At 37.3% G+C, this 25,770-nt stretch overlaps 1 protein-coding gene across 2 annotated transcripts in view; it reads left to right on the top strand.

Annotated features, from left to right (window-relative positions):
* SLC44A5 (solute carrier family 44 member 5) overlaps positions 1-25,770 on the top strand; it is a 379,443-nt gene that overhangs the window by 11,526 nt on the left and 342,147 nt on the right. For both annotated transcript variants that reach the window (XM_055339206.1, XM_055339207.1), the window contains exon 2: positions 7,501-7,587. The gene's annotated coding sequence lies outside the window, so the exon portion shown is untranslated. The remainder of the gene's footprint in view (positions 1-7,500; positions 7,588-25,770) is intronic.

The raw sequence follows: 25,770 nt of genomic DNA, 5'->3' as shown, positions 1-25,770 counted from the left end.
TGAGAACTTGGGGCTCCAAAGAGACTTTTGTCTCTCCTTTAACCACACAAAAGAATCTAAATTGGGGGTCTTTCCCAGTATAAGGGTTATTAACAGAAATTTTATCTGAGTGACCCATCTGTATGGTACAGAAAACATCTAATTACCAAACATCTCTTCTTCTTATCATCCTGTGAAATGTAATCCTGTTCTCTGAAATCCAAGATCCTAACTCCTTTTTCTTTACTGCAGAATGACATATATACCTTATTTTGCCTGGTTTTAGAATTTCCATGTCTGTGTGGAGTCCCCATATGTACTTTTATTAATTTGATTTTCTCCTTTTTATTTGTCTCATGTTGAATTGATTCTTAGTCCAGCCAGAGGGACCTTGAAGGGGACAAGAGTTCTTGCTCCCTGTGAAGAGGGTAAGGCATTCTTGCTCCCCAACAATATCTATTTATTTGTTGATAAAATATTGAAATAAGCACATTCCAAGGACATTTGGGTTGCTCTTACCTTTTAGTTATTGAGAATAATGCTGTAACAAATATTTGCATACAAGTATCTGAGTTCTAGTTTTCAGTCTTCTGTGGTGTATATCTAGGACTGGAAGAGCTGACTATATGGAATGCTTCAGTTTTTAATTTTTAAAAGAAATTTTATATTTAAGTAATCTCTATACCCAATGTGGTGCTTGAATTCACAACCCCAAGATCAAGAGTCACATGCTCTATAGACTGGGCCAGCCAGAAGCCCCTTCACCTTTTAAATTTAAATTCATTAAAATTAAAGTAAATTAAAAATTGTGCTTCTTAGTCACACTAAACACATTTCAAGAACTTAACAGCCACGTATGGCTAGTGACCACCCTGTTATACTGTGCTGTTCTAGATTAGAGCATTACAAACACTCAATAGTTTGGTGACTAACCTCATAATAAATCTACCAGTTGTGCCTCTCTCTTTACTGCCCAAATAAGCTTTGTACTTCCTGCTTTTGTGCTTTTGTTCACCTTTCTTCATGTCTTACTCCTTTTTGCCTGAAATGTCTACCTATTACCTATTTTCCTTTTGGAAATGTTATCCTTTTTTAGGAAATATAATTGCAACCTACATGGATCTCTTCTACTCATAAATTATCAAAACATTTGTTAACTTTTAATTTCTGTGACTGTTACTTTGCATTATAGTTTTTTATATATTTCTTAATTTCTCATCTAGAGTTTAAATTCCTTGGTGGTAAAGTATTAGTCATATAAACAAGAATCACATCAACAAAACAAAGCTGGCCATTTGTTAAATGATTACTGCACTTGAGGCATAGTGTTAATCATTATATGTACTCCATTTAATCCTTACAATAGATTTAGGAAAGGAGGTAATATTACCTGAATTCTAGATCATGGTTTAGGGCTTAGAGGTTACAGAACATGTTCAAGATCATATCTCTAATGAATGGTAGTTAATGATAGCAGGCTGTCTGGGTCCAAGGACTCAGAAAGGGTTCTGCAGGACGCTGCGCGAGAGTCCTTGGCTTTGTGTAGGATAGATATCAAATAAGAGTTGGGTGAGAGTGAAAGCAGAGTTTATTGAAGATACAGAGAGGATGCAGATATAAACAAAATGTCTGGAAGACTCAGAAAGGAAAGAAAAGTGAGCCTTGCTTGGGGTTTGGAGTTTTTATTGAGGATTGTGGTCTGGTATACATGTCTTCTCAGACATCCAGGAACTGGTTAACACAAAGATAAGTATTTAGATATCTTCTATAGGTCTCCATAGGTCACCTATGCTCTGGAGTTAGGGGTCTTGCTGAATCAGTGGTCTGAAAAACATACATGATAATCTCGCTTGGTCACGTCTTCGATGTTATTCTTTTGTACTGGAAGACTCTGAAGAAATAATTCCTTGACCTTTACAAAGAGGACATACTATAAGGCAAGTGTAAGCCTGGGTGTAGGTCCTCACAGCAATAGAGGCAGGAAAAGAGCAAAAAGAAGCAGTCCTTCATAAAGTTCCCCATATTTCCCTGTTTCATCTCCTTGCTATGGGATTTTTGTCTTCCTTATTCTTAAGCACTGTTAAGGTCAAAGGTCTCATCTGTGGCTTCTTTAAGCTGAAAGAAAGGAATGTAGACTTTGCCTCTTGGGAATTATAAAAATCCCCAGGTACCTGATTAAATGAAGGGTTCCTAGTTCTATCTGACTCAGAGGTGTGCATGAGGACCCTTCATAATTTGTTCGACATATTAATGCAGAACATGCAACAACACAATAGCCCTTGCAGCAAAAAGGAAGGCCTAGCATAATTACTATTTTTCCTAGTAAGAAGCATTTTCCACTAAGATCATCCATTTCCACTGATCAGGAAAAATCCAATTATGGATAGGACTAATTTGGGTGTGCATGTCTGCTACAACATTGGATACATTAGCTGAATTATCATATATATATATATATATATACACACACACACACACACACACAACATTCAGCTTTAATAAAGCATGGGTTCTATCTATTCATGATAAAAACTCTCATAAAAGTAGGGATAGATGGAACATACCTCAACATAACAAAGATCATATATGAAAAACCCACAGCTAATATCATCCTCAATGGGCAAAAACTGGTAACTTCCTCAAAAGTCAAGAACAAAGCAGAGATGTTTCCTCTCACCATTACTATTTAACATCATCCTAGAAGTCCTAGCTCCAGCAATCAGAATACAAAAATAAATAAAAGGCATCCAAATCAGCAAGGAAGAAGTCAAAACTTTACCATTTGTAAATGACATGAGACTCTATATAGAAAACCCAAAGATTCCACCGAAAAAATTGCTAGAACTGATACACAAATTCAGTAAAGTCACAGGATAGAAAATCAACATACAGAAGTCTGTTGCATTTCTATACAACAATAATGAAGCAGCAAAAAGAGAAATCAAGGAATCAATCCCATTTACAATTGCACCAAAACCCACAAGATAGGAATAAATCTAACAAAAGAGGTGAAAGATCTGTACTCACAAAACTATGAAACGCTGATGAAAGAAACTGAAGAGGACACAAAGAAATGGAAAAATATTCCATGCTCATGGATTGGAAGAACAATTATTGTTAAAATGTCTATACTGCCCAAAGCAATCTACACATTTAATGCAATCCCTACATATTTAATACAATCTCTGGTACAATACCATCAGCATATTTCACAGAATTAGAACAATCCTAAAATTTGTATGGAACCACAAATGACTCCAAATAGCCAAAGCAAGCTTGAAAAAGAAAAGCAAAGCTGGATGCATCACAATTCTGGACTTCAAGTTATATTACAAAGTTGTAGTGATCAACACAGTATGGTACTGGCACAAAAACAGAAACATAGATCAATGGAATAGAATGGAAAACTCAGAAATAAACCTACAACTATAGGGTCAACTAATCTTTGACAAAGCAGGAAAGAATATCCAATGGAAAAAAAGTCTCTTCAACAGGTGGTGTTGGGAAAACTGGACAGCAACGTGAAAAGAATGAAACTGGACCACTTTCTTAGACCATACATGAAGATAAATTCAAAATGAAATACCTAAATGTGAGCTAGGAAAGCATCAAAATCCTAGAGAACACAGGCAGCAACCTCTTTGACATCAGCTGTTGCATCTTCTTACTAGATACACCTCCTGGGGCAAGAGAAACAATAGCAAAAATAAACCACTGGCTCTTCATCAATATAAAAAGCTTCTGCACAGCAAAGAAAACAATTAACAAAACTAAAAGGCAACCTTTGTAATGGGAGAAGATATTTACAAGTGACATATCTGATAAAGAATTAGTATCCAAGATCCATAAAGAACTTCTCAAACTCCATACCCAAAAAAACAAATAATCCAGTTAAGAAATGGACAGAAGACATAAATAGATATTTTTCCAAAAAAGACACATGAATGGCTAACAGGTGCATGAAAAGATGCTCAATATCACTAATTATCAGGGAAATGCAAATCAAAACCACAATGAGATCCCACCTCATACCAGTCAGAATGGCTAAAATTGACAACACAGGAAACAACAGGTATTGGCGAGGATGCAGAGAAAAGGGAACCCTCTTGCACTGTTCGTGGGAATGCAAATGGGTGCAGCAACTCTGGAGAACAGTATAGAGGCTCCTCAAAAAGTTAAAAATAGAACTGCCTACAATCCAGCAATTGCACTATTACATATTTACCCAAAAGATACAAAAATACTGATTTGAAGCAACACAAGCACCCTTATAATGTTTATATCAGCATTATCAACAATAGCCAGATTATAGAAAGAGCCAAAAAATCCATCACCTGATGATAAAAAAGAGTTGGTATGTGTATACACACACACACACACACGAATATTACTCAGCCACCAAAAAGAATGAAATCTTGCTGTTTGGAAGGATGTGGATAGAGAGTATTACACTAAGCAAAATAAGGAAGTCTGAGAACAAGTACCATATGATTTCAATTATATGTGGAATTTAAGAAATAAAACCGATGAACATGGGGTGGGAGAAGAGGCAAATCGGGAAGCAGACTCGTAATTATACAGAAGAAACTGAGGATTATCAAAGGAGAGGTGGGTGGAGGGATGTATGTAGGTGGTGGGGATTAAGGAGACCACTTGTGACAAGCACTGGGTATTGTAGTGAGTGATGGATCATTAAATTCTATACTTGAAACTAGTATTGTTAACAAATTGGGATTTAAATAAAAATCTGTAAATAAAGGTGTGAAGAACCACATTGGGAGAAAAAAAGGGTGAGTTCTCTGCACTGCAGTTATTATATCCAAGACCGTCCTATTATTGTTATTCAAATAATCATGTGCCCATGGGGTCCTGTTAATATCCCCACAATGTAGCAAGCACAAAGACTGTCTATACATGAGCTATTGTGGTAATTTCTCTGAAGTTTTACCTCAAGTTGTCTAGCTTAGAGAAATAATAAACATTTAAAGACAATAAGAAGTAGAATTTTACATTTGTGAAGTTATGTTATTGAAACATAATTTTTCTCTCAAAAATTGCCCTCTTTTCCAAAGATAGCCAAATCAAGACTAATTTGTTTGTAAAACAAGTTCAGTTTTAACAAATTTGGCCTAATTATTTATATAAGCTCAACAAGAATAGCAATTGACCAAATAAGCTATTTAAAACTTGCTTTGTTGGAACTTTACATAAGGGATCTCTAGATTGAACTTTTGATAGCTTCACAACACCAGAAGCCAAGCCAGGTATTTGCTATCAGATTTGCCTGCAATGTCTCTAGATTTGGGTGAATTCCTCTTCTCGAGGTCCCCAAAATATTCTGAGGTTTCCTGCACCTGCCAGGCAGTGACATTCTTTATTCACCTGGTAAGGCTGCAGGGCGCTCCGTAAGCAAGATATTAGGCCAATATTTCCAAGGAACTCTTTTGGCTTCATAAAGTCAACCTTAACTCCTTAAAGGTGTCTGGTCGTATCTGAGTCTGTGCATGTTTCTTTTAAATATGACATTCCAGCCATATTTAAGATAATTAAAATTAAAATAATATAATTACAGTCATATTTAAATAATTAAGTTTGCCTTGAAAGAAAAAATCCTCACTGAGAGTTTCCAAGATGTCACCCTTGTTCTGGGAACAATCTTAAAAAGGAGCAATTTCTCAAATTGCATGGGACTCAACATCAGGGCCCATATCCCTTTGAAGATTGGTAACTGGACTTTACTCAAATGCCTAAAGCTGCTAGAAATATAGAGTATTTATTAGTATTTATGGATACTTTTTCAAATTGGGTTGAAACATATCCTGCCCCATGGGGGTGTTGTGCTTGGGGGCATCCTTATCTCCCAGGATGAACTGCCTGCCACTTGCCAGCAGTTCTCATGGTTGAGGTACTGTTAAGACTAGGAGGGCTTCTTGGTGGTTTTATCCCTTAGCCAGCTATGTCCCAGAAGCAGCATCTATTGATGTAGAATTAAGAATGGAGGCTTTGGCCAAACATAGCGGCTGCCTTTAATCAAACTCAGCATATGATCACCCTAAATGGTAAGACTACACAAACTTGAAAGGTGGTCCTTCAAAACTGAATGGCCTTTAATATCCTGACTGCAGCCCAAGGAGGGACTTGTGCTCTCATTAAAAAACAGAATGTAAAAAAAAAAAAAAAAAAAAAAAAAAAACAGAAAAAACCCACAAACAAACAAACAAACAAACAAAAAAACCCAGAATGTCACAGGGTGCCTGGCGGGCTCAGTCAGTGGAGCATGCAACTGCTGATCTTAGGGTTGTAAGCACCAGATGTTATTGTAAATGTTTTTCAGGTATGAAATAATTTAATTCTTTCAACAATCTTACGAAGTCGCCGTTGTAATCACCATCATTTAAAGTAGATGATAATGGTACCGGAAAGTGAAGGCTAAATTGAATTAGCCAGTCAGTGGCAGAGCCAGATTTGAACTGAAGTAGTCTGCATCCAGAGCTTGTATTCTTAATGCTCGTATTATTTATAAATTGCACTTAGCAAATATTTGCAGAGTGATTATTATGTGCCAGGCACTCTGTATGCACTCTGTATGCTACGGATTTAAAGATAAATAGAGCAGTCTTTTTAGGAGCTTAGTCTACTAGAAGGAACCAAATGAAAAATCTTGTCATTGGTATGAAAGTTATGAAGCGCAACTACCACCACCACCACCAAACTACGGACAATGAGGACTTGCTATTTCCTAGGTTCTAGTCTAAGTATTTCGTAGGCATTAATTCATTTAGGCTCACAACAACCTTATAAGGTCATTATTCTTATTATTCTCATTTTTCAGATTAGGGAGCTGTGTGGCAGAGATGTCCAAGCTACGAAGTGGGAGAAATGGCCCTGGGGCACAGGTGTTCTGGCTCCAGAGCCCAAGTACCTAAAAGACTATTATCTATGGGTAATGGAATTTCAGTCTTCGTGGAGTGTGAACAGGTCGTATTATACACAGCACACCTAAAAACTGGCTTTAGCCAATTTTAGAAACTTGGAGAAATGGTGTTCATGCTGAAATGAGATTCAAGAGGGTGCAGTTACTAGAATGGTCGGCAGAGGGTGAAGGGAAGCAGCATTTGCAACGCTACATTAACATGAAGTAAACTGTGCAGAATTGATGATCTCTAAAGACCTCTTCCTCTAACACGCTATGATGATGCTCGTCAAAATCTCATTAGTTCAGTGCGATAGTAAAACATAAGCAAAAGCAAATGGAGTTATTCCTTCTCAAATATGTGTAGGAGAGGTGATTTGTATCTGATTTAACACAGTGTTCTTATCAATAGTTATCGAACGCTAAGAACTTCTCTAAAGAAGTACGTACAAGATGGCCCATAGTCTTTTTTTTTTCTTAAATTTGGAATCTCAATTAAATTTTTATTAAGTTTTTATTTTAATTCCAGCATAATTAACATACAGTGTTATATTAGTTTCTGGTACACAACACAGATTCAACACTTCCTTTTTTTTTTTTTTTTTTAGGTTTCCATACAGCACCTGGTGCTCATAACAAGTGGATGGCCCATAGTCTTAAAGAGCTCGAGGTCTAACTGAAGTGGCAGGATAAAGGTAAATTTAAATAGTGGTATAACACAGCATATTAACAAAGCTGGGGCAGCCCGGGTGGCTCAGTGGTTTAGCACCTGCCTTCAGCCCAGGGCGTGATCCTGGAGACCTGGGATCGAGTCCCACATGGGGCTCCCTGCATGGAGCCTGCTTCTCCCCCTGCCTTGTCTGTGCCTCTCTCTCTCTCTGTGTGTCTCTCATGAATAAATACATAAAATGTTTTAAAAAAAAACAAAGCTGTGGAGGAGTTCACAGACAAGGAGAAATGAATGGGGCTGAAATGGAGTGGGACTATTTCATGGGAAGGTAGCCTTGTTCTAGTACTAAAGGCGGGTGAGAAGGGATAGTATGTGTATAGGCAGAAAGAGAAGGGAAAGTTAGCTTTTCTTACAATTAAATTCGATTTCCCAAGCATTGATGAACTGTCCTGAGCGAGCGGGTGCCATCTCAGGCACTGAGGAAAAAATAAAGATGGGTGGTGCAGTTTTTGCCTGAAGGAAGTCACAAGTGCCCTGGAAATCATGATATAAGTCAGCATATGGTAGGCAATTAGCCGGATTCTCTATTGGAGTCCCCAAACACTCACAACAAAATGCTATGTGCCTCTCATTCTAGAGAGAAGTACCAAACTAATCATGTAGAACTTCCTAAGTCCGTGGTCCTAAAGTGGTTGTGCCCACGTTGGCTGTTCACTCATCTCCAACCTACATATGAAGCTGAAGTTGGAGAGAAAGAGATTTCTTTAGAGAGGAGGTGACAGGGTACTGGCATTTCATCACCTCTCTGATGTGGAAGGAGGAGATGTGTTGCTCTATGGTAGTGAGCCCATAACTAGACACAGATGGAAACTTCTAGGTACTGCACACAGCTTGCTCAGGGTCGAGGAGATTGCCCCAGTGTGGGCACAAAGAATTTCAGAGCCTGGGGAATATGGCTCCTTGCCTAGCAGAGTTACAGCCCTCTGTTGCTGTTCTAAGTTAATTCTGAGTATTGACGTAGCTGGTGTGAAAGACCGTTGAGTCCAAATCCTTCTCTGACCTGGAAAATTGGCAGCTGCCAGTTCCCCTGAACTTCACCTGGGCTTCTGCGGAACGTACATGAAACACGAGGAGCTGAATCCACTGACCTCTTCTTATTTTATTTCCACCAATGGCAGTTTATTTGCTGCTTTGGGAACAAATAGAAGTAAAAGCACGTTGTCTAGAGGTCAAGTCATCTTTTCAACTGTCCTTGAACTTGAACCTGACAAATAGCCCAATGATGGTCATTATTATTGTTGTTGTTGTTATAAAAGGCAGACGATGGTAGATGCCCCCTCCTCTCAAGTCAAGGGGAGGCTTTTCTAGGGAGCCATTTGGAAAGCTTTATGCTTGTCCCTCGGGACTCGAAGGTCTTACTAGTGAATATTCTAGAGATGAGATGCTGTGGCTGGAATTACCCTGTCTTGTGGCAAAACACGCAGGTGCTTTGGGACTGGGCTGTACTTCCTCCTGGTAGGATAAAGGTCCATGTTTTTGAGACTTGCTAAGGACCCTGTGGAAGTGATTCTAACCAGGCGTGCTGACCGAGGGACATGGACAGAGGGTAGGCCCCAGAAATCCAGGAGCCAGGCAGAAAAGAGGCAGACCAGGCAACCACAGGATATTCATGAAGGAGCCGCAAAGACGCCTTATAAAGTTCACACCTGTACACGGTCACCTAGAGGTCCCCGGGGGGTGGATGACAACTAAAACTGCTGGAAAAACTGCCGCATTTGCTCAAAACCTACCTCCTGTACCCTGGATATCAGAAACAGTGACTGGCAAATAGGAGAGATGTGATGCGAAAGAGAAAAGAAGTTAATTTTGACCCACTATCCCACGCAGGTTAGGGGATAGAAGGCTTTAAATTTGAATGGGTTGGGTGTCTGAAATTATATTTGATAGTGCTGTTTCTGTGCTAATTTTTTTTAGTTCTTTAATAGTTCTGTATGGTTCTTTGTTTTCTTAGCTTTGCATTTTCCCCCTCTTTCTCTTTAATAGTGCTTTTCATCTCATTTTTTTTTAAAAACTGCTTTTATCTTTTCTTTAACATCCATATCATGAAACCCTTGCAGGATTTTGTGTCTGTGGGAGGAGCTCTGCTAACGTTTACAATGGTTTCTTTATCTGTATTCTCCTTCTTCACATTTATTTTTGCTGATACGTGTTGCAAAGTTGTGCGCTTTTTATCTTTCTTTTTTAATATTGCATATAAGTAACATTATTTATGCCTTCCATTTACTCTGCTTTAGTGTGGGTGAATCCCACTTGCTTTTCTATTGCCTTAAGCTCAGGGAGAAGCAAGAACTCAACTGTGGCTTTATACAGCTTTGGTTGGATGACCTGTGGCTCTGCTTGCCTGGATTTTATTAAATGTGTTGCGCTAAACTCAGTCCATCTGTTGAGGTTTGCCTTCATCACACTAAGAAATATCATTGAGCCTTGGATTATATACTCTAATGATCATAAAGTCCTGCATTCTTTGCTTTCTTTAGAGCAAGTAATATAAACTTTTGTGTACTGGGTTCTCTATTTCAATGTCACCATTTTCCTTTCCACATTCACCTGTTTCTCCCCAACAGCAATTTCTCTTCCTCCCGACCCCAGCTCTTTCCTCCTGGGGAAAAGATAAATAATAAATGGAGAGTTTTGCCCCTATATCAATAGCACGTGTGTAGGTTATTTCCCCCATGCATGCTTCTTCTCCACTTTCTTTTCCTCAGAGACTCTTGTCCTAATTATTCTCTCTTTTTTTCTTCCTTTCTGCTAAATCATTATTTATTGTTGGAGATAATTAACTCTGGATGTTTATGATTGTTCTGCTATCCTGTCCATTTTTCTCACAGCTGGAAGATCCTAAAATAGAAGGTCCCAATAGTTCCCTTTTCTGAGGACACAAAGGTAGCTGGGATGGGACTTTTTTCCCCATGTAGAATTCTTTCTCTTTAAAGAGCTACCCATATCTCACTGAATCTCTCTTTCCCATGTTGTGATACCAGGTTTTTGGAGGATACTTTAGATTTTTCAAGATTGTGTTTGCACATCTTCCCTACATAGTGCTCCTTTGGAGGATAAGAGCCTTGCCATACTGCTGTGAACATCGGTGAATTCTTGGAAGCTCCTGTGTCTTTCCTTGCTTGATAGCCACCAATTTTTTAAGGTCATGACACAAGCTTTCTCCTTGTTTGATTGCTATTGATATGCTTTTGCTACTTTAATTTTTTTCCCCAATTGCTCTTCATATGATTAAGTTACGTGGAAGGGTGATTTTCAGATTTTGTTGAAATCTAATATCTAGACCTTGAACTCTCTTTTTAAAACTTTAAAAATTTTTGGAGTAATATTTGTATCCAACGTGGAGCTTGAACTCATGACCCTGAGATCAAGAGTCACATGCTCCTCCAACTGAACCAGCGAGGAACCCTAAAGCCTTAGCTTTCTTATTCCCATTTATCAGTAGTAGAAATTAAAGGTCATAATGTTTGATTTGCTTGACACAGATTATCAAAGAAAGTGGCAGGGAAGAGTCATGATTTGAATCTAGACCTGTCTTTCATCTTGTAATCAGTATTCTATTCTATAATCAATGGAGACCCATCAGGATTTTTTAAAAGATGACTAATGAAATGAAACATTCATTTTAGGTTTGGGAGCTGGCCTGAGGTCTGAGAGAGATATGAATTTGCAGAGAGGGAACTATGAAAGCAATGAAACAAGTTAGGTTTTATAAAATTAGATGTAAAGTAATGAGGATCTGAGATAAAGAGGAACCTCTTTCATATTTTACGATTTTGAATTTGGTAATCAGGGCCTTTTTCCTCATATGTTTCTAAGGTGCCATTGGTTCATCTATCACATACTTAAATGTGTAAAAATTTTGTGTTAAAATTGGGAAGCTTTGGGTTAGGAAGTTCCCAATCCAAAAGATTAGCTTCTAGATTTGTTTTGTTTGTTTTGTTTTGTTTTGCCATATTCTGTTGTAAAACCTACACCAAACCATTTCAATTTGCTGGGCCTCAGATGCCTTATGTTTAAGCTGAGGAAATTTAGTTAGATGGACTATAAGTTCCCTTCCAGTTCATAGTGAACACTCAGAAGCAGGGGAATTATGTCAGCATCATAAGATATCTCTCCTTTCTGCCCTCTCCCTCCCCCATTTAAATAACCAATTTAGCATTCATCCATGAATGAGAGTACCTCTGTGAGAGTTGTGGGGTCTAGCACCACCATGTACCAAGGTACCCAGGAGGAGTACCTGCGCATCAGGTAATAAGGAGACAGAACTTGGTATGGTCTGTGGAATCAGCAGGACCTTGTGAACTGGTCATAGCCAGTGTGCCCCCCCCCCCACACACACACATGGGGTAGAGGAAAACCAGGAGAATGCTGACTTGGGAGATACCCATGGACAAGAGACACTGATAGAAGTTCAACCTTCCCAAGGAAAGATTCTAACATTCCATTCAAACAAAAAAGAATACATAATTGGATGGATTGGAAGAGGTAAGAAGAACTTTGCCAGTGTCAGTCCTCCCCCAAGGCAGCACAGTATGGGGCTGAACTAGCCAGCAAGGGTGATCTACCCTGTGAGGGGAAAAGGAGAGCAATGAATGTATGTTCAGCTACTTCAGCTGTGCAAGACGCTGCTGGAGAAGCCCATTTCTCTCCTGCAGCACCAGAGTGTTGGGACAGGGCCTCCATGACTGGGGGAGGGAGATCAGGAAAGAGACAGATAAGAGTATCAAGAGGGCATTAAAGGAATGCAGTTTCTGCTGATGGCATTCAGGGCTCCAGCAGGAAGCCTATGCATGAGCCACTGGGAGAACCTTACCTGAGGATACCTCTACTGTCTCACAGGCATCCCCAGTGCCCTGAGTGCTAAACCCATAGCCAGAAACTTGTGCCTCCTCTTGAGTGGAGCATGGGAGCAAATTCCTGTAAACAGAAAATAGTTCCCCTCAGAAAATAATAAGGAAGGTCCATCGGCCAGGGAAAAACCACAAATTTGAGCTATAGCTCCACCTTCTGGAAAACAGAGGTTTCCAGTAGTTAGCCTGGTGTCTTAAGAACCAGGTAAAACATAATCTTAAGAATTATGCCACAACAGGACGCCTGGGTGGCTCAGTGGTTGAGTGTGTCTGCCTTTGGCCCAGAGTGTAATCCTGGAGTCCCCAGATCAGGTCCCACATCGGGCTCCCTGCATGGAGCCTGCTTCTCCTTCTGCCTATGTCTCTGCTCTCTCTCTCTCTCTCTCTCTCTCTCTCTCTCGCTCGTCGTGTCCGTCATGAATAAATAAATAAAATCTTAAAAAAAAAAGAATTATGCCACAAGAGGGAGCAAGAACTGTGGAACAGATGTATCCATACAGGGCTGGAGATATTACCAGATATAAGGTGGACCAACAAAAAAATCTGCCACTAGAAAATAATTGGTAAAGATTTGAAGAGGTGTCTGCTGTTCAAATGCTAAAATAACAACGCAAAAGTCCAAGGAACATGGGGAATCAGGGAAACACATCATCACCAAAAGATAACAATAATCCTACAGTATCTAAATCTAAAGCATGATATGTTTCAATTTAGCTGATAACAAGACTTCAAAATAGCTGTTTTGAGGAAATTCAATGCGATACAAGAAAACACAGAAAGTCAATTCAGTGAAATCAGGAAAATAATTTATGAACAAAATGAGAAATTTAACAGACAAAAATCATACAAAAGAGCCAAACAGAAATTCTGGAACTGAAAAATTCAGTGAATGAATTGAAAAATGCAATGGAAAGCATCTACAGAAGAATAGATGAAACAGATGATAGAAACAGTAATCTATAGGAAAAGAACTTTGAAATAATATAGTCAGAGCAGAACGAAGAGAAAAAAGGAAAAAGAGTGAAGATAGCCTACATGGTCTATTGGACACCTTTAAATGTACATGTAGTAGAATAACAAGAGTTGCAGAAGGGGAAAAGGGGGTAATAGGGCAGAAAGTCTATTTAAAGAAATAATAGCTGAGAATTGTCTAAACCTGGGGAGAAATTTGGACATCTAAGTTCACTGAGCTAATAGATCACTCCATTACCTCTGTGTAAAATGACCTCCAAGATACATTATAGTGAAACTGTCAGAAGTCAAAGACAAAGAGAGAATCTAAAAGCAATAAGAGAAAAGAGATTGTAACCTACCCCCATTAGGGTATCAGTGAATTTCTCAGCAGAAACCCTATAGGACAGGAAAGAGTGGTATGATATGTTCAAAATTTTAAAAGAAAAAGAATTCCAGCCAAGAATACTCTATTTTGCAAAGTTATCCTTCAGATATGAAGGAAAAATAAAAACATCTTCAGGAAAAAAAACAAAAAACAAATAAAACACTGAGAGAGTTCATCACCACTAGATCTGCTTTGTAAGAAATACTGTAAGGAGTTCTTCAAACATAAGTGAAAAGATGCTGATTAGTAACATGAAAACATATAAAAATATACAACACACTGCTAAAAGTAAATATAGTCAGACTTAGAAACTCTAATTCTGTAATATGAGATGTGTTAACCATTTAACTATAGTATAACGGTAAAACAAATGATTATTAAAATAACTATAGCCACTACAACTTAACAAATGCACAATAGAAAAAGAGGTAAATTGTGACATAAAAAACATAACAGAGAGGAGTTACGGGGCTAAGGGGTGGAGCCTTTGTATACAATCAAGGTTAAGTTGCTATTGGCTTAGAATGAACTCTTTTATCTATAAGATGTTTTATGATGTAAGCTTCACGGTAACCACAATGCAAAAACCTATAGAAGATTAACAAAACATAAAGAGAGGGGAGTTTTCCATCACAGAAAATGATCAATTCTCAAAGGTGTGAAGAGAAGAAAGAGAAATAAAATACAAAATAACTAGAAGGCAATTGATAAGATGGTATTAGGAAGTCTTTTATTATTATATTATTAATTATTCGTAATTATTAATTATCAATCACCCATAATAAATAAATAAATGTAGATGGATTGAATTCACCAACCAAAAGGTACAGAGTGGTGGGATAGATAAAAGAATAAAACCAACCGAATACATTGAACAAGAGAGTCACTTCAGATTTGAGGACTTAGGCTCAAAGTGAGGGGTTGGAAACACATATTTCAGGCAAGTGGAAATCAAAATAAAGTGAAAGTAACTATATTTATATCAGATAAAATAGACTTTGGGTCAAAAAGAGTAACGAGAGATAAAGATCATTATATAATGTTAAGGGGTCAATTCATCAAAAAGATACAACAGTGGTAAATATATATAATCTGTCTTCAGAGCACCTGGATATATTAGGTTAATACTAAAAGATCTGAAGGGAGAAATGAACAATACAATAATGAGAAGGGAATTCAGTATCCTACTTTCAGCAATGGATAGATCATCCAGACAGAAAATCAGCAAGGGAACATTGACTTCAACCACTTATTAGACCAAATGAACCTAATAGACATATAGAGAACATTTCATCCAACAGCAGCAGAAACTTGAGTTTTCTTATGTACACAGAGGACATTTGCAGGATAGACCATATGATAGGCCACAAAATAAGTCTTTGCAGATTTAAGAAGATTGAAATCATACCAAGTATCTTTTTTTCAACTACAAACCACAATAAGTATGAAAGTAGAAATCAACAAAGGAGAGTTGGAAAATCTACAAGCATGTAAAAACTAAACAACACACTCCTGAACATCAATGGGTCCAAGAATAAATTAAAAGGGAAATTTTAAAAAACCACAACAACTTGAAACAAATGAAAATGGAAACACAACACACTAAAACCTGACAATGCAAAGTCAGTTCTGGAAGGAAAGTTTGCAGTGATAACTGCATATATTAGCAAAATAGAAAGATTTCCAATAAACAATATAAGTTTCTACCTCAAGGAAGTATAAAAGGAAGAACAAACTAAGCTTAAAGTTAGCAGAAGGAAGAAAATAACAGAGATCAGAGTAGAAGTAAATGAAATAGAGACCAGTAAAATAATAAAAAAGATCAATGAAATTAAAAGTTGTGTTTCAATATATATAATATATATTATAACATATATATTTAATATATATTTTTAAATTTAAACTCAATTTACCAACATATAGTATGACACCGAGCGCTTATCCCATCAAGTGCCCTCCTCAGCGCCCATCACCCAGTTCCCCCATCCCCCCCAACCTCCCCTTCCACAACCCTTTGTTTGTTTCCCAGAGTTAGGAGTCCCTCATGGTTTGTCCCTCTCTAATTTTTCCCACTCAGTTCCCCTCCTTTCCCTTATAATCCCTTTCACTATTTCTTATATTCCCCGTAGGAGCGAAACCATATGATTGTCCTTCTCTGACTGACTTATTTCACTTAGCATTATACCCTCCAGTTACATTCACATCGAAGCAAAATGGTGGATATTTGTCTTTTCTGATGGCTGAGTAATATCCTAGTGTATATATAGACCATATCTTCTTTACCCATTCATCTGTTGAAGGACATCGTGGCTCCTTCCACAGTTTGGCTATTGTGGACATTGCTGCTATGAACATTGGGGTGCAGGTGTCCTGGCGTTTTACTACATCAGTCTTTGGGGTAAATACCCAGTAGTGAAATTGCTGGGTCATAGAGTAGTTCTATTTTTAACTTCTTGAGGAACCTCCACACTACTTTCCAGAGTGGCTGCACCAGTGTGCATTCCCACCAACAGTGCAAGAGGGTTCCCCTTTCTCTACATCCTCTCCAACATCTGTTGTTTCCTGCCTTGTTAATTTTAAAAAGCTGGTTTTCTAAAAAAAGATACATAAAAGGCACCTGGCTGGCTCAGATAGAGCATGCAACTCTTGATGTTGGGGTTGTGAGTTTAAGCCCCATGTTGAGTGTAGAGATAACTTAAAAATAAAATCTTCTAAAAAAGATATATAATATTGATATGTCTTTAGACTAAGAAGACTCAAAATCAAAAATGAAAGAAGAGATATTGTAACTGATACCACAGAACTATATAGCATCATAAGAGACTACTATGAATAATTATATGCCAAATTGGATAACCTAGAAGAAATGGATACATTACTAGAAACATACAATCTACTAAGACTGAATCATGAAGAAATAGAAAATCTGAATAGACAAATAGCAAGAGAGGGGATAGAATCAGTAATCAAAAACCTCCCAATGCAGAAAAGCCCAGGAGTAGAAGGCTTTACTGGTGAATTCTACCAAATATTTAAAGAACTGATGCCAACCTCAAACTCTTCCAAAGATTGAAGAGGAGAAAAACACTCTCAAACTGTTTCTATGAGGCAAGAATTACTGTTGCTACCAAAACCATTTAAAGCTACTGTAAGAAAAGAAAACTAGAGACCAATATCTCTATGAAATTCTCAACAAGATATGATCAAACCAAATTCAACAACATGTTAAAAAGTTCATACACCATGATCAAGTGGGATTTATTCCTGGGATGCAAGGATGGTTCAACATACGCAAGTCAATAAATCTAATACACCATATTAATAGAAGGGAAGATAAAAATAATATATGATCTTCTCAATAGGTGCTGAAAAAGACTGACAAACATACAACATCATTTCATGATAAAAACCCTCAACAAATTTGGTGTAGAAGAAATGTACCTTAACATAATAAATTCCACGTATGACAAACCCATAGTTAACATCATACCCAGCGATAAAAGGCTGCAAGTTTTTTCTTAAGATCAGAAGTAAGACAAGAATGCCTACTCTCACCATTCTTATTTAGCATTCACTTAGGAAAATAGAATGAATAAAGATATTTGGATTATTAATGACTCTTAATTAAAAAGTATTCATTAAATATATTATATACTAATGTCCTTTCTTCTTCATAACTGGACATTCAGAGGCTCCTGGAGCTAATCCCAAAATACCCTATCTTTCAGTACCATTCGTCACTGCTCTAGCCAAGGAGTACTTATCAGTAAATTAGGAGCTATTGTCCCATTATAATGGCTAAGAAAAAAATGTCAACCATCTAGTCAATAGAGAGACAGACATCCACACAAATTACTAAGATATAAGATAAATAAAATAAATATTAATGATAAAGGCACAAACAACATGCTATGTAATGTACAAAAGAAGCAACTGCTTCTTAGCAGATGGATAGATATATTTTCAGAGAAGATGTCCAGATGGCTAACAGGCACATGAAAAAATGTTCAACATCACTCATTAGGGAAATACAAATCAAAACTACAGAGAGATATCACCTCACAGCAGTCAGAATGGCTAAAATTAACAACACAGGAAACAACAGGTGTTGGCAAGGATGCCAAGGATACTGTTGGTGAGAACGCACACTGGTGCAGCCACTCTGGAGAACAGTATGGAGGTTCCTCAAGAAGTTAAAAATAGAGCTCCCCTACAATCCAGCAATTGTGCTATTATGCATTTACCCAAAGGATACAAAAATATAGATTTGAAGGGGCACATGCATCCCAATGTTTAGAGCAGCATTATCAACAATAGCCAAACTATGGAAAGAGCCCAAGTGTCCATCAACTGATGAATGGATAAAGAGGAGATGATATTAATATATACAATAGAATATTCCTCACCCATCAAAAAGAATGAAATCTTGCCATTTGCAATGTTGTGGATAGAACTAGAGGGCATTATGCTAAGTGAAATAAGTCAGTTGGAGAAAGACCAATACCAAATGATTTCACTCATAGGTGGAATTTAGGAAACAAAACAGATAAATGTGTGAGAAGAGAAAAAAAGGAGAGAGGGGGAGGCAAACCATAAGAGACTCTTAAGGATAGGGAACAAACTGAGAGTTGATGAAGGAAGTGGGTAGAGGATGGGCTAAATGAGTGATCGGTATTAAGGGAGACACTTGCTTAGATGAGCCCTGGGTATTATGTGTAAGTGATGAACCATTAAATTCTACTTCTGAAACCAATATTACAGTATATGTTAACTGACTATAATTTAAATACAAGTTTGGAAGGAAAAAACCCAAAAAAAGTCATCTTGTCCTCAAGAATGCTCAAGATTATTTCAATGTTTCCTTAGATATCCCTATCTCCTATTCTCCACAATAGGTATGTCATTTCATTCTATTCTTCTCAGATGTTCTTCCCTATACTTTACTTCCTCAAACTCAGCAGGTGACTTTATCTCCTACTTCAAAGAGAAAGTAGGAGTCATTAGAAACTTTTCCAACTTTCTGCCACCATATCTACAAACTGTATTTATACTCACTGTATCAGTTAGGAAAGTGACTGTATATGTCAGAAAGCACATCAGCAGTTTAAACTATAAGAGTTCATGTTTTCTCACATAAAAAGGTTGGGACCAGAGACTAGAGGGGAATGGTGAAGATTTAGAATAGTAACTGGAAGACTGGGACAGGAGTACTAAAAATAAAAGAAATCAAAGACCCAGCATCATTGGCCATCATAACAGAAGATCAGCAATTGCTACTACTATTTTTTTAATCATGTTAGTTATCCAAAGTCACAAGTCATATCAGTAGACAAGTTATGACTAGAACCCAGATTTCCCAATTCGATGTACTTTTTTTTTTTTAAGTAATGTCTACCTGAGTTCGGGCAAAGGATTGATCTTGATCTTACAACCAAGAGTAGCATACTACTCCAGCCAGGTTCCCAAATCCTAATTTAATGTCCTTTGGTGACCCTGATGACAATAATGTTTTTGACCTAGGAAACCAAAGAAGATTTAATTCTTTGTAAACCATTTGTTCTGTGGTTCCTTACACACTGAATTGGTAACATTCCTTCCTTCCAAGGAGGGATAATCCACCTAGAGAAAAGGGATCTTTGCTTAATTTTGAATCTCAAGGCCAACTTTCTCAAGTTCCTTGTGAAGCAGTTATCTTAAAATCCAGGCCTTTTGAAATATGAAAGAGGCATATGAATTCCAAAAGTGTCCCTTTATAAACCAAGAGGAAAGTTTAGTTATTTGAACATAGAGTGTTACAATAAGCCATTATGGAGAAAAAATGGAGGATACTATCCAAGTATCCAAGTGAAGTCCCATCATATGAAAAATAGAAAGTGCTAGAGAAAGTTAAGGGGTTTGTGTGAGAGGCAAGGGAGCAAGAGATGAGACAGTGTCCCTTACTCACAGTGGATCTCAGGTTGATAATTTTGGGGGACACTGGAGAACATCACTGGTGGAGAAGTTACAAGCCTCTGAGAGAAAGAAGCCCTTTGCCAACATGGGGTAGCCACAGAAGCAAAATTAAAAAAAGCATGCTATGTGATATAGGAAAGATGCTAGGGTTCGAAGCCAATGGCCAAGAATTCTTGAGCTGTATTTGGTGTAAAAAGGTGATTTTATCAAAGTACAGGGACAAGATCTATGGGCAGAAAGAGCTGAGTTGGGGTCATGAGGAGTGACCCATTATAAACTTTCAATTTGGGGGGGGGGTTAGGGATAGTGTGAGTCTCTAAGGAACTTTAGAAGCAAGGTTTCCAGGACTGTGAGGGGGCTAGCAGTTGTTGGGGAAAGGTCACTTATTACCACCTAATAAAACCTGAGTCAGGAGACCCTTCAGATGTATATCGGTGGACCATATGCTTGGGGGATGATTGCCAACACGTATGCCAGGGGGTTTAGAGATAAAGGAAATTTATAAAGGAATTTTTATATGTTAAAGTAGACTTATAGGATCCTGGAGGTCGGGCTAAAGTTGCCTTTTGGGCTTAGCAAAGTATGAACATCGAGGCAACTCAGTCTGTAGAGGAAGGTCACTGTGCCTGTTTCAAGGACTTGTCAATGGGATGTGAGTAGTGAGGAAATTTAATAATCTGTCTTCTTCCTTTGTTTCCCACATCATTATATTAACACAGTACCTGGTTTCTTATGGCCGGTGCATATTGCAGAAAAAGATCTAGAGGTTGCTGAGCAATTCTGAGGAGATATAAAGAGTAATTTAGAAATAGGCATTAACATACTTGCCAGAAAGTCACAGCAGAGGAGCTCTCAGCAGAGGTCTCTGTTCAAAGGAATCACAGTGGTAACTATGAGTAAGCAATAGGCAACTCCAAGTTGAGGTCCAGATGGAGGATATTGCGAAGTCTCAGAACATGAGCAGCATCAGTGAAAATCAATGTAGACGGCCTGGTCTGTAGGAGGAGATGGTTGAGTTTCTTGAGGGCAATCACCATGCATTGCCCATGCCAAGAGATCAGACTCTTGATCTCTTTAGCAGTGGTCAGTGAACATATAATCCAATGCCCAGAGCCCAGGTGAGGCAAGGTGTGCATCAGCCAGACATATGCATGCCTGGAGAGGACAACATGAGACCAGACAACACATGCAGTGTGCTATATTACAATATTATAAACTTCTGTGCCCACATCTCAAAAGGTGAGAATGTTAAGAGAAAGGAGGGGGGGGGACCTTGAAATTTTGAGGGTTAGTTTTCTATAAGGGACTGGATTTATCCTAAATAAACCATTTTTAAAAAAAGATTTTAAGTAATCTCTATATCCAACATGCAGCTTGATGAACTCACAACCCTGAGGTCAAGAGTCACATACTCTACTAACTGAGCCAGCCAGGTGCCCCTAAATAAACTCTTACCTTTAATTGGGAAAGCCTGAGTTTTTCACTTTTTCCCCCATTTTTCAACTTTGTGTTTTGAAAATTTTCAAACGAATAAAAGGGTTGAAAGATTTTTACGATGAATATTTTTGTTCTTTCACCAATATTCATTGATTTTTAACATTTTGTGCTGATTGTCTTATTCAGCTCACTAGCTACTACCTATTTACATATCATCTATTAATCCCCCCCCCCCCACCGCCTGACCATTGAAAGCAAGTTGCAGACATCAGGGCATTCATCTTAATGTTATGTTTAACTTTGTGAAATTGCTGATATTTTGTCATTTTGTATGTTCAACTCAATATTTTAGTATACATCTCCTAGGAATAAGGACATTCTCAACAATAATACCACCAATGCATTTAAGAAAATACTATTAATTCTGTAACATCTAGCATACAGTTCATATTTAACTTTTTCTTGTTTCCAAAATGTCTTTTATAAGTGATTTATCTTCCCTACCCTGGTCCAGGATCCAGCTAAGTTTCATGCATTGCATTTGGTGTTTATACATCTTTAGTGTATAGAACAGTTCTTTATTTTCATGATATTGATTTTAAAAAAAATAAAAGTCCAGCTTCTTATAGAATTGCACATTTTGGATTTATTTGAGTTGCTTCCTCATGATTAGTTTTAGGTTAAATATATTTTTTAAAGTTTATTTATTATCGTTTTTATTAATTTCCCAACATGGGGCTCCAATTCATGACACCAAGATCAAGAGGCACATGCTCTTCTGACTGACCCAGCCAGGCACCCCATAGTTTTATGTTAAATATTTTTGATAAGAAAACTACATAGATGACAATTGCATACTTACTGAGTTTCATTACAAGGCACATGACACATTGTTCAACTATTGGTGATGATAAATTTGATTATTTAGTTGATTAAGGTGGTGGCTACACAAATTTTCCATTATACAGATTAATTTCCCTTTTCAATTAGTAACTAATACATGGAATAATATTTTGAGACCATTTGAATATTGTATTCCCAACAACCAATTATCCAAAGGCTTTAGCATCTATTGATGATCCTTGGCTATTATATTGGACCTTGCCAAATGATGATTTTCTAATTCTATCATTTCTTCTATACTTATTAATTCAATGCTTAAAAAAGGAAATAGCTCAAATTCTCTCTTTTGAATATCACTGTGAATTCATAAATTTTGTTTTATTCAATGTATCGTAACCTATTGCCATCATTATTCTTTTTGAGGTTCACATTTTCATACATTTGATCAGTAGACAACCACTCCCAGTTGTCTCCTTTGTCCTCTTGGTATGGTCTCATTAGTCTTTGAATATTTCCTTGCTTTCTGACATATCAATGTATTCCAGGTTGACCTAGTGCTTTGGGTGCTACAGACCTGGAGTCATTTCTCCAAGGATCATTGTCTTTTTTAGTGGACAATGGTATTTAGAAACCAAGATCTGGATGCCAGTTGTGTTCATTGCTATGGAATGCATTGTTTCTAAGCTTAGATGGGCTCCAGAGCACATCTGAGTCAGTATAAACATGTAACTCCCACCCAACCCCAAAACTATATAATTAATTAATTAGTTAATTAATTAGACTTATTCCAATTACTCTTGTCCCTGCTTAAAATCATCACATACTAACCTTCACCCACATTGCTCTTCTTTAAGTTCCTCTAAAGCAATAGTCTCTGCAGGTGTTTAAAGTTGTCCATTTAAAACTTTCAAACTTTTGTGCATTTGATAATGTACATGTTAATACACTAGTAGACACAATGTGAATAAAACCAAATAAATGTAGTTGGAGTTGTGTGAGCAAAAAAGAAAGTTTTAATTGATGACACACACAGTCACTTTGGAATTTGGAAACCACTGCTCCAATCCTGAATTTTCTAGTGGGGACCTTGGACGTGCTGTTTCCGTAAGAACTTTACAGGTTAATTTGTCTCTCCTATAAAATTGCGAGTACCATGAATGTGTGGACCATTTTGTTTTACTACATTATAACCAATCACCCAGAATAGCAACTAGCACGTAGAATTACTCAACACATATTTGTTGACTAGACTAAACAGAAAAGAGAAAAGGATGGGAAATACAGCTTGGCTTGTTGACAAAAATATCTCAGAAATATTTAATTATTTTTGTATGCCATTTATTTCATGTGTGAATCGCTCACTTATATAAGAGGGAATCGGTTGACTGAATAAAAGAACAAGGTAATAAACAGGAATTACAATGGAAGGAGTTACTGCAGTTTTTGAACATTTTAGGGGTAAACAGATTAATTAGAAGCTAGAAGAGGTCAGACTGAAGATTTTGTCCTTGAGTAGGCCAACTGGAGTATCAAAACTATTTAAGTTGTTTATATATATATATATTCCATGAAATCTTGATGGTTTAGCTGTGTATCATACATATCCAACTATCTCTATGAGATATCGGCTATCCTTCCATCCATGCTCTGCTTTATTTAGGCCAGGTCTGGAGCACTTCCCGCAAAGGAATTTCTAGGTTAATTTGAGCAAAGACCTAGCTTTGGGTTTCTTGGCCCTCCCAAAGGCTTGCTTTTGTTTCTTTTGTTTCTGTGGGATTGAACTATAATAAGCGTACATGTCATTGTGGGCGCAAAAATACTTCCTGTTAACTTCTTTCTGGAGGGGCATGGCTCTAGAGGTTAGTAACTGAATTTAGCAAAATTAAATAAAATTTTCTTCTGCACAAATTGAGCATGATATTTTCGATATCATTGAAATTGCTAGTAGTGATCGTGTCATTCGTAAGGCAGCTGTCTCTACAGGAGAGGTTTGCTCTGAAATTAGTGATGTTAAGGGATCTTTTTGTGCAGGTTTTCCTAAGAAACCTAGAATTTACACTTAAGCCCCCTAAATGATGTCCCTGAATTTCATGTCTCTCTGTGCAATTCAAATATGCATAAGTGAAACTAGGTTTCTTGAGGTCAGGGTTATCAATGGGAGAATTAGAATGAAGAGACAAAGATTCTATAAGCTCTCACTCCAGGGAGAACTCCATTTAAACTCAGGTGAAATTTTATTATATGAATCTATGTCAATCTGGTTACCAGAGATAAAGGAGAGAAATATTGTTTAAGGCTTCGTGCGTGCATCCACAGTGGTATGCAGGAAGGGGTAGGAAGACAGACTCAGTTTCCCTACTTCTTCACATACTGGATTTTGAGTATGTAAGTGCTCAAGATTTTTTTTTAATGCACTTGTTGACTATCCGACTCTCTTCCTATTATCCTCTCTTTTTTCTACCTTTTTTTTTTTTTTTTAGTTTTAGTCACAGAATTGTAGGTTCCTTTAAAACCTCAGCTGAGGTGAATATTATGATTTTTTTTACATGTCAAATCTTAAAATACAAGATGTTTTTTCAAAAGTGGAGTGAATTCAGGTTCTTTTGACATAATTTGGTATTAACATGATTAAAATCATTGGGGCTTTTGTTTTCTCTTTTTATTTCCCCTAAACTACGTAGTTAATTTATAGTTAGGCATTCGATATAAAATATTCCAGCAAAAAACCCCACTCTGAGGGTTATATTTTTCAACCTTTTTACTGAAATTGCAGTAACATATAAATTAATGACAATTATGCTTTGTGTAGTATGAATTCTATTTTCATTTTGGCCTTTAGTATAATATACATGACAAGTTCATTTTCCCTGTTGAGCTCACTTGCTACTTTCACATGAGGAACATGTGTTCCTTTCTTCCATTCCTCTTTAGAGAGTCTTGACGTGGCTAGAATGATCTATGAAGAATGATTATACTACATCTCACTAAAGTTACCATTTTAGCATCATGGCTATTTTTTGAAAGGATTCATTCAGAGCATTTCTCTAAGGGAAATAGAAATTAGGCCAACTTTGTCCTTGTTTTCATCATCATCATCATCATCATCAAATAAAATGTATAAGTTTCTTCGCATCCAGCAGAATCACATGTGACTTAAAAATTATTTTATTTACTGTAGTTATTCTCATTGGTGGCTCCAAGAACAGCCAGCCATTAAGAAACACTGATCTCTGGAAATTTCTCTTTAGAAATCATGATTAATTGGATTAAAAATCGTGATAACCTCTAGTTTTGAGGGCACGTGGATACCATCAGAATCAGAACTATATCCAAGGTTTCAGTTCAAGCCCAGCTTTCTGATGATAAAACTCAATTTATGAGATGTGAAAACAGACATAGAGACACAACCCATAGGCTGGAGTTTTACTGGCAGATGTGTTTTGTTAGGCCTGCAGTGTTTTGCTTTGTTTTATGTGTTAAGCAACATCAACAGAGATATTTTAACTGGAAATATGGATTCTTAACTCCTTTGAAAAATCAAAATCCTTACATCTCTAGGTTTCCATTCCTACGAGGTAACCTGGGGCTGTTGCACAGTCCCTACCTTTCACTCAAGGACAGTATACATATTTATACTGTTTGTGTCATGTATCTTACCTTACTGATCCCTATAGGCATTGTCTTTGCAACTGTTAGTTAACAGTTAAATATATGCAGCATGGGCTAG

Source organism: Nyctereutes procyonoides, unplaced genomic scaffold, assembly GCF_905146905.1.
Source record: "Nyctereutes procyonoides isolate TBG_1078 unplaced genomic scaffold, NYPRO_anot_genome, whole genome shotgun sequence".
Taxonomy (NCBI): Eukaryota; Metazoa; Chordata; class Mammalia; order Carnivora; family Canidae; genus Nyctereutes; species Nyctereutes procyonoides.
The sequence above is the reverse complement of the archived record's forward strand: the minus strand, read 5'-3'. Positions and strand labels throughout refer to the sequence as shown.